Source organism: Chinchilla lanigera, unplaced genomic scaffold (assembly GCF_000276665.1).
Source record: "Chinchilla lanigera isolate Chin_1 unplaced genomic scaffold, ChiLan1.0 scaffold00038, whole genome shotgun sequence".
NCBI classification, from domain to species: Eukaryota; Metazoa; Chordata; class Mammalia; order Rodentia; family Chinchillidae; genus Chinchilla; species Chinchilla lanigera.
In genome coordinates, this window is record NW_004955439.1 from 11,983,003 (window position 1) to 11,993,234 (window position 10,232).

The window sequence follows — 10,232 nt, forward strand, 5'->3', positions numbered from 1 at the left end:
AGAAAAGAAGAAGAAGAAGAAGAAGAAGAAGAAGAAGAAGAAGAAGAAGAAGAAGAAGAAGAAGAAGAAGAAGAAGAAGAAGAAGAAGAAGAAGACAGAGAAAGAAGAGAGAACCAAGAAGAAACTTCTGTAGATCTCCTTCAAGGACATGCTCCCAATGACTTAGCTTCCTCCCACTAGGCACCATCTTCTAAAGCTTTCATCATCACCCAGTAGCATTTCAGGTTGGGAACCAAGCTTTCAACACACAGGGCCTTGGGGAAACATTTAATCTCCAAACCATAGCAGGCCTTGAGAAATTTAACATGTAATAAACAACTGTATCACAATAGTGCAAAAGAAATCAGGACTAGTCAATTGAAGAATGCCCCACCAAGAAGATTTCATTTGATGACTGTCAAATCCATGGGTCATTTAGTGAGCACTTACTATTTATGCTACAAGTTGTGCTCTCATAAATCCTGTTCTGGCCTTTATGAGGCTCATAGTAAGTATAAAGGAGGAAACAGATACATGGCTCTACCATGACATTTATGTGTCAGTTTTAAACACAGAGAGATAAGAGCAGGTTGCTGGGCTCTGAGAAACTCTAGACTGAGGTAGGAAGGAGGGACTGGTTTGCACTTCTTAGGGGTGGAATTGCTGCGGTTCCTTGGCGCACAGTGGGGGACTCTCCATGGATAGGTACTGTGGGAACATTGAGGAAACCAACTCACTGCAGGTACCTGCACGGCTGAAATTCTCTGCCAGGTTATCAGCTGGCCCCAGTGCTAAGGTGGGCCTGGTAAAGTCTTGTTGCTGGATAGTCAGGATCATATTCACACTGTTTTGGTTAGTTTTGCTTGTCATTCACACCCACTTGTGAGCTCTCCATGCTACCTCCAGCTTCAGGTTAGTAGATTTCCATAAGTACCTGTCTCTTCTGCTTGTGAGGTGTGGAGGCTGGCCAGGCACATGAGCTGTGTGCCTCTGGGTATGGGGGGTTGCTGCAAAGCTACATGCTATGGGCTGGCTCAGCGTGGGCACCACCTGCTAGGATTTCATAACAGCTCTCTTTTGGGTTTTGACTTCCACATGGGTCATGGTAGGAGAAGTTCAGCAACATCCTTCAGGAAGGAACTGGAGTAGGACAGGTGTTCTGAGGTTTGTTCTCCTGTGGGATCTTTTCTCAAGAGGTTGTTTAGGTTTTGTTTCAATGATTGTCAGCTGGGTGATTCTGAGCACGCCTGCTTCTCTATGCCTCAATGTCCTCATCAGTAAAATGGGATTCTATGTCACTGGGCTAAAGGAAAGAACTAATAGAAGACAATGCACACAATGCTAATTGCATAGTGAGAGCTAAATATATGAAATTTTAAAAATTATTCAATATAGTGATACCTACCCCCAACTTGTTTAAGTACTGTGTATATTCCTCACACTCTACTATCAACTTTCCAAGAATATTTCACTCATTAAAGAAACTTGGATTGATGATAATTGTTTTAAAATAGGAGTTCTAACTTAGCTTATTCAAACTCTTTTAAGAGAAATTAGACTCACAATGAATTATGTTTTAAGTGCTTTGGATAGGCTATCAACATTATATAGAAAATATATTTAAAGCATATTATACTTACTTTGAGTATCATCCCCAAGTCAAATTTTGAATTTAACTTGTAGGAAAATCAGACAAAGCATTGTTAAACAAGTGACTACTAACTTCATCCATGCAATCTACAGAATGCAGTTAAGCATCTCATTCTGTAAGTGTACAGTTGCAGATGCTTGGCTTCTTTCTTACTACTTTTTCCAGCATTTTCTGCGGAATAAAAAATAAAGTCTTTGGCACTAAAGTGGTCACTGTTCAAGTTCACAAAGCATGTGGTAGTTAATCATCAGCTGCTTTGCCCTTTTCATAGGCAATAAAGGATATCATTGTTTATAGTTCATCTCCCCTTCTTTCCGTTCCCCAAATACTGATGTAAAAGTTCAGAAACACAAGAACTGAATTGTTAAGGCTTCGAGGTTAGTATGGCAGCCTAGGATTAGAATGTAAGTGTCCTGAAGGTGGGGAGACATGCCCTCTGTTTCATGCAGAAGGTGCTCCTTATGTGAGGACCAGTTGGAAGAGGACTGACATGCCCAGGGGGTGAGCCTGCCTGATTTCTGTGTCATAGCACCTCTCGCTCTTGTAGCCAAACCAAGTGCTGTGAATGCACAAAAGGTCCAGCAAGCTAAGAGGCCTGTTAGTAGCCCTAAGATACCAGAATATCAGCCTGACCTAGAAAAAAGTTTAATGTAATTTCCTAACCTTTACTGTGAATGCCAGTGTGTTAACAGTGGGGCAGGACAAAAATAGACCTTCTAGTTCACTGCAGCTCATCCTTATGGCCTTGTAGGGCAAAGAGGCTTCTATTGAAGCCATTTAGCTTGCGAATGTCCCTGTGCTGTATGGGTTACAGTTGGGTAGTGTGATCGATTGGCTTATCATCAAGGAAATGGCATCAGCCATCACCTGGGTCAGTGAGTTTTGTTCTGCTCTCTGGGTAGAGAAATTGATACATTTATTTCAAAATTCTGTATTGCTTGCCATAGGCTTTTGACCCAGCAAATATATATGACTAACCTAAGTTGGGCCAGAGACCAGTGTATTGTTCCTTTGAAGGTAGAACAACTCAAGCCCACTGACACTGGGGGAGTAGGAAATGGAGTAGCCTGGCCTCAAACTTGAGGGGTTCCCACAGGGTCGATAGTCCTGAAGTAGGGGCAGCAGGAAGTTCACTACTTCTCATGGAGGACTGTCACTTTTTAGGCCATGAAAGCATGTGGATGGTGCACAATGGGTAGAACATCCAAGTGGATGAACTAATGGATGATTGCAAACACTCAAACAGAGTAAAACAGCAGAGGTACCTGTTGTTGCTTATCATTATATCATTGCAATCAGTACAGCACATGGCAAGCCTGTCACTCTGTTTAATTTCATCAGTTTCATTCAGTATGCATTTGGCCTGAAAGAACAGAGAAGAAAGCTAAGATTTCATTATACAAAGTCCATTTGGCCAAACTTGGGCCTTTTGACATTCAGCTGAACTTGGAGCCAAGCCTTTCCGTTATTGTAACTTCTTGCCCACTCCTGGGAGAGGTGTTCAGATATGTTTTCAGAACTTGAAACTAGCCAATGCCCTGAGCAACTGCAATTAGAATTGGAGAAATTTAAAACCTGGGTCTAAATAATAACGTGACCACGAAAAGAACAAATAAACCAATCCAACAGCATTCTGCTCAATGGTCTGAAAAAGGCCCTGTTGGAGTCAAAGGTGACTGTTTAGGCCTCCTGGGGTCCGAACACACAATTTAAGATGGAATTTGCAGGGCTTGAGACCAGTGACTCACTGAGTTGAGAGGGTACAGGAGAGGGTACTCTGGGGCAAGTCTGTGATTGTCCCACCAAGTTCCTGCTTCCTTCTTGTCCTGAGCTACCCACTGCCAGGCCTCTTCTGCGTGCCCTGCTGACACTGTGCAGGCTCTGGTTTCCCTTGTGGAAGGAAGCCATGCAGCATGGATGTGGCTTGGAGACCCAGGCAACCAAACAAAACCTCTGTGTAGGGACAGCCTGCCTCGTGTTGCCTAGGGCAGGCTGCAGATATCAGGGAAAAAGGATCTGCCATGGTCAATGGTGACAAAAGCTGCCCAGTGTTGCCAGCAAACCTCTTTTTCTCCCTTTGAAACACACACACACACACACACACACACACACACACACCTTTCTTTAAAGTCTTGCTGGGTACAGTCTTCATGAAGCACACATTTTCTTTGTTAACAAAAACACATTGCCAGGGCAGGGTTTTCCTTTGCACTGTTGACAGTTTCATCTTTATTCTTGTGTTTGGTTTCTGACACCACGTATTTTTCCTTCCCTTTTGGTTTTGGCATCTCTGGTGTTTTCTTCTTTTTATCTGTCTCTCTCTGCTCCCTGCCTGTCCTTCACCAGGCCTACCCTTAGGTTCCAGTCAGCTGGCTGGCTTGCTTTCCTTGTGGATTTCATTAAGAATACAAGTTTGAGTTTCAGACTTTTAAAGGTTTCCTATGTGCTAGCCTTTCCCCCCTCTGTTTTATTATCAATGTCACCCTTTATTGCCATCTTTTAAGTGTTCCCTTTTTCTCCCAGACAAGAAAAGAGCAGTTTTGTTTGGGGGGCACTGTACCCTTTCTCCAAGGGGCTCTATCTGTATGTGCGTTGATTGTCTAAACAACTCATGATTGTGTGGATGTGTGCATGCGTGCGCGCGTACACACACACACACACACACACACACACACACACACACACACACATTTTTCCTTGACTAATTGGCCATAGTTATCCTGGGAGTTTCTGTGGCTCTTAGAGGCCAGTACAATTGAATTGGCACTTTGGGACTCTTAAACTGAGCACATTTAAAAGGCTGATTTAGAGGGAGCTTCGACAAAGGCTCTTTTAATTATTTTTTCCCCTGCTTTGCCAGTGTTCACTGCTGTGGCTGCTCAGAGGCCGGTCCCTGAGTCATTAGGGGGCCAAGCCATTATGAGTTCCTGCTTACTCTGCAAATATAACAGGCTTATCACGTAGAACTCTGTCTCCAGCTGGTTTAAAATGTAGGTGGTGCCAGTGGGTAGCAGCTGTTATAGGCTGGGGAGCCAGGAGATGTGGGGACGTTGCATGGTGCGAGGAGGTCAAGCAGAGCACTCTGCAGAGTCTCTCTCCCTGCCTCTCTCACACCCTGTGGCTGAGCATTCAGAAGAGTACCCTGCCTCCCCCAGGCCCTCGGATGCTACCCGCCCCTTGCCAGCCAGATCCTAGGCAAGCTCAGGGCTGGCTTTCAACATGTGGGGCCAAAACACTTAGTCACATTGCAAATAATAATAATTCATACATTTGTAATTCAAATAGGCATGGTTATGCATAATTCAAGTGAAAAGTTGTTATTAGGAATGAGGGGGGATGTGGATTCATTTCAGAGATCTTGTTTTTAAATTTCAAATTATTATTTTCCTCGGGTTTCAAGGCTGGGGCAGCTTTATTTTTGCAGCTGTTTTATCCGAATTGGCTCTGGCCTCAACGGCTTTGTGGCAGCACTGATCAGATAGGGCAGAGCTATGGTCGGGACATCTCACTGAATAACAGATACTGACTGTGTTCTCACTCTGAGAACTGAGGTTAACGTACATTCTGTTGTTCTCTGGGGGCTTTGCTGGTGTCCTGCCCCAACTGTGCTAATAGATTTAAAAAAACCATTTCATTATGAAGCATTTCAAACATCCACAAAAATTAGAAACTAGTATAGAGAGTATTTATGTACCAACAACCAGTGATAGCAATTTTTAAGACATCCTCTCCCATCCCATTGATTATTTGAAGTTCCACATTGTAAATATCATTTGCATGGTGGCAGATTTTCTTGACTTTTAGGAAGAATGACTAATATTTTACCCATGGCCCAGAGAAGATTCCTCACGGGGACCGCATGTGGGGGCAGTTGGAGTTTCATGGAAGAGGTGGGCAAGTTGCAGAGTGACTTCTCTTCCAGTGACATCATAGAGGAAGCCAGTCCCTTGAAGGAATGCCCTCAAGTGCCTCCTCTCCCCTGGAGCCCTCCGCCAGTGGCCTGGCATCACGAGAATGTGCCGTGTCTGCGTGTGGGTGGTAACATGATGCTTTTTCTCCTGGGGCCCATATCAAGTGTTTTGGTCTCCCAGACTTGCCTATGGCTGGGACACCAAGGAGCCAGATTTTCAGGCAACCTTCACTCTTTTCACAGTTTCAAAATGTAGTAGACTATAAAAGTTAGGGTGATCAGAGTTTCTTGGAGTAAAGAATGCAATTATAAAAAAGTGACCATCACAAGCACCACAATTGATAATCCTTTTAGTCACTAATAAGGAAAGGCTGAAGAATTTGTTTACTCTTCCCACCTTCTGTACCTCAGGTGACATAGGGAAAAAACTCTAATTCCAGTAATAAAGGCGGTATATAAGAGGTGACCCTTCCTTTCCATAATATATATGTTCCTGAAAAACTATGTATATAATTTCACTTTTGGAAAGGGAGTATAAGTAATTTCTGTTGAATCTGGAGTTCCTCAAAAGGATTTCAGAATAAACTTACTTCAGAAACAATTGTTTAAAAAAGTGAACAAATACTGTATTCATCCATCCACCCATCAATCCATCAAATCCTCTTAAATCTTAAACATTTCAATTTGTACATTTTATAAATTTGGATTTGAGTGCATCCAGCATTGTCTAGCTAGCATTTTGCTTTCTAAACAATGGTATCACGGGGCTGGGGATTTAGTTCAGCGGCACAGAGCCTGCCTGGCAAGTGCAAGGTCATGAGTTCAATTCCCGGTACCAGAAAACAAAACAAAACCAAAAAACAATGGTATCATGAAACTCTAAGTGAAGTCAGTGCAAATACATTGATATTAGGAAGCACAGGGGTCTTGCATTTGTTTTTACAGTTACTGTCTTTCAATAAATGGTGTTAAGAGAACTGGCATTGCTCTTTGGTGGGATGGGAAGGGTCCAAAGACGTGTCTGTCTTCACAGTTCTCTGCTTTCTGCCTTGTTCCACAGGAGTCTGAATTAAGATAAAAATAATTTTTACCTGGAAAAGGCAGCAAATATTATTGTAGATTCCTAAGAGCCAATCGTCGGAAGTAAGCACATCAGCATCCTTCAGCAGGGATGGAGGGAGGGGGACTGGTCACAGAGCTGGGGTGAAGAGGATTATGGCTGCCAATTATGGTGCTCACGCTTGCTTACTCCATCGTTACCCTCTCACATGCACACCTGGGGATGGACAGGACCACATCTTCTGGAGTATTTGAAGAATGGGAACAGAGTACCCTCACTCACCCTTACCCTTGCATTTGAATTCTTGCTCATTCCACAGCCAAGCCTCTCCAGGAGCTGTTTCCTGTGTCCTGTAAAGGCAGGCCTGCTCCAAAGCCACGTCCCCATGCTGCCCAAAACAGCGATCTCCATGTTAGATCGTAGAACTTGAAATCCTCTCGTCCATCTTGTTGGATCTAAGCCTGATTTAATGAGAACCGCTGTAAGCTCCTTGTGGTTGCTGTTCTTTTGTACTTTTTGGCAGCTTGGTTCCTTGTTTCAGCTTCGGGGTTTCAGTCAGAAAAGGCCTCAGTAGGACTCAAGTCCCTGTTACTTCAGCAGCCACCCTGGGCCCAGTGCCTGCTTATTTCCCTGTTTATCCTTCCCGAACTTTCTAAAGGCTTTGATCTTGGATTCTTAGCTGTTCATATTGTTTTTGGAATACTTGAAATGGTCCATTTCCCCCCAGTTCTTAAGCAGTGAGACTACCTAACAGCACAGTGTACTTTTTATTCACAGGTTCCAGTAAGAAGAATGGCCTGCTTTTTGCTGACTTCCTGGTGACTTTTAATAGGAGGAGTTTATTTGGAGCCCACCCAGTTTAAAAAATGTGATGCTTGTTGTCAGCTATGGGACAAGTAAAATTTGTATTAATATTCTAATAGTGTGATTGATTCACAAGAGGGGCAGAAACCCCAAGGGAGGTCCCCGAATACTTTGTCACCGGTCTCTGTCTGAGACAGGGTCATATGCCAGATGTTTGCCTTGTTTTGTATGCTGCATGGTATCCCATGGGTCATGTCAAAGAACTTTGGACTACATCTGGAATTTGGCAAATTCCAAAAAATTTCCCTTTGATATTGAATTCCATCTTCTTTTCATTAATAAATGTATATTCTTTTTCATTTTAGTTTTCCAATGTACAAATTGAATTTGGTTATGGTAAAGCTTTAAAACACAAATGGATTCTGATGGCCTAGAAGTAACTTCTCAGGTTGGTGTTTCTGATTTTTCAAAGATTTGTGTCTCTACTGCTTGCTTTTGGAATAACTACAAATTCTGTTATTTGGCATGGAAATCCCAGAGAGCAGCGACGATGTCTTTGTCTTGTTGTTCTTCTATCTGGCTCTCACGTATGTAGCAAAGTAAAGTTATAAATCTATTTTAGTTGAAAATGTGAGCTTTAAAAAATATTAATGAAAATTATAAGCACTTGACCAAAACACAAATTCTAGAAAGAGACCAATTAACCCCAACATCTTTCATATACATAGAACTAAAAACTAGCCAGAAAGCAACATACACTATCAATTACACTGACACATTCTAAAAAATATGTATGTAGGAGAAATACCTTAATTCCTTTGTCAGTTCTCCTTTTTTATTTTTCAAGAGTCTGCTTGACTCCCTCATAAAGGTATGTAGGGCAGCATTAATCTATGTATCAACGTGTCCATGATTTAAAAGGCAAAGCAAGGACTATTCTTACTCTGCCACTTTAGGACTAGTTTCTTCCTGTTGCTTTTTTGTTCTTGGACACATTTGTGTTCTCTCTCCCCGTTGTGGCACTGTGGGCTGGCAAGCTTCCCTGGACAGGTACCAGACTCTAGCAGGAGGAGTATTTCCTTCATGTAATTTCAATGGGAACTGCAGTAAGTGGTACGGTGAGTTAGCCCTACACCAAGGATCACCAGGAGCAAAAGGAAAATGGGATCTGTCATTTCAGAGTTCACCCCAGAAGCCACTGACATATATGTGAGCACTGACAATATACATGGGAGAATTGATGGGAAAGATTCATGCAATTTGATTTCATCCAGGAAAAAATTTTTGATGTTTCAGAGGATAAAATTAATAAAATTTTGCTAAAAATAGCGTACCTTTTTCTTAAAAGGGAGACTTTGGCTCTCTTCCAAAATGATTGTGTCACCGTGTGTAAGATAATACTTAAATGCAATTAGCTCCTTGTACTGTCCAAAGTGTGTGCCAGAAATACATGGCTACATCTTGTTCATTATCACCTTGCCCAGCGTGTGGGCTGCCATCAACATCATTTTCTTCCAAGGTCAGCTGTCGTTACTGTGCTGAGAACTGTCTAGGTATATTTAACTTTGGAGATGGGTCCAGCATGCCACTTTAAAAGATGATCGTATTGTTTTTCCTGCTTTCCATTTCTGAAAAGGCGAGGCTTTGGCCAGTGGGTACTCTACATATCTGGCTGCAAATAGGTTACCAGGAGCCAAGCAATGTGGTGCCTAATTTCAGCATTCACTTAAGGAAAATTATTTATGACAGTCTCTACATGTTTTTTTCCTCCTTTTCCTAAAGGAAGAGATGCATAATCTCAGCTGGATTGAAGGAATATTTGCATTCAGCCTCAGCTATGGATGCATTTAAAATGTCTTTGAAAGTTTAAACTAGGTATGGTATATAAAAATTTAAATAAATGTCCAGGCAATGGAAAGCAGTCATTAAGGAGATCACTAAATCAAGTTCTCAAATGATAAAATAGCTGAGCACTTTTCCACCTTAGCAGCTGAAGCAACACTGAAAAGCTCTCTAAAACAATAGAAGTCATCAGCCTGTATCAGGCATTGAACTATCCAAAGCACAGAAAACCTGGATAATGGCGATCTTAGTAGGGGGAGTTGTCATTTCCATCTGGCCAGCTTTGTGTTACAGACTGAAATATTCTCCAGTGGCTTAGGATGTGGCAGGGAATTCTATTCATACTTTATCAAATGGCAAGGCAATGAATGAACAGCAAGAAACCCAGATGCCAGTTTGGAAACCAGTGTACATTCAACATTATCACATGTCAGAGCCCGACAAAGCGCACAGATTGGTTATTTCAATTTCTCTTTAGCAGCAAAGATTCTGCAAATTGAAACAAACTGAAGGAAGTACAGGAAAAGGTCATGAGAGTAGTTGTCCTCACTGGTAAGTCAGGAAGCTCTGAGAACCGAATTCCACAACAGAAACTTAAAACAAGCTCCAATGTCTATGGAAAAACAGAGCTAATGAATCCCTCATTTTATTACTCAGAAAGCTTTTTTTCATGAGGAAACAGTCCTTTTGATATTAATAAGATGGTCCTTTGAGTACATTTCATGTTGTGTACTTTTTGTTGCTTAACAAAAAAAAAAAATTATGCTTGATCTTGGCTCAGAAAATGAATTTGATGCAGGAGATATAGAAGAGGGTATTGGTCCCAACATAACAGAAAGATGGATTTATATTGCTCTCAATCTTCTGGTTAAATTTCATAATAATTAATTAACAATTAGTAATTCTTATTAGATGTGATACGAATTATTTAGCTAAAATGATTCTAGCAAAATGGCTTTTCTAACTGCCCAGAAACTGCCCGGAGG

General features: G+C 41.8%; 1 long non-coding RNA gene across 1 annotated transcript in view; it reads left to right on the plus strand.

Moving 5' to 3' along the window:
* LOC106149175 overlaps positions 1–7,622 on the plus strand; it is a 29,684-nt gene extending 22,062 nt beyond the window's left edge. The window contains exon 3 of the long non-coding RNA XR_001235169.1: positions 7,378–7,622. This is a non-coding gene — a long non-coding RNA (uncharacterized LOC106149175). The remainder of the gene's footprint in view (positions 1–7,377) is intronic.
* The last annotated feature ends 2,610 nt before the right edge of the window (positions 7,623–10,232 follow it).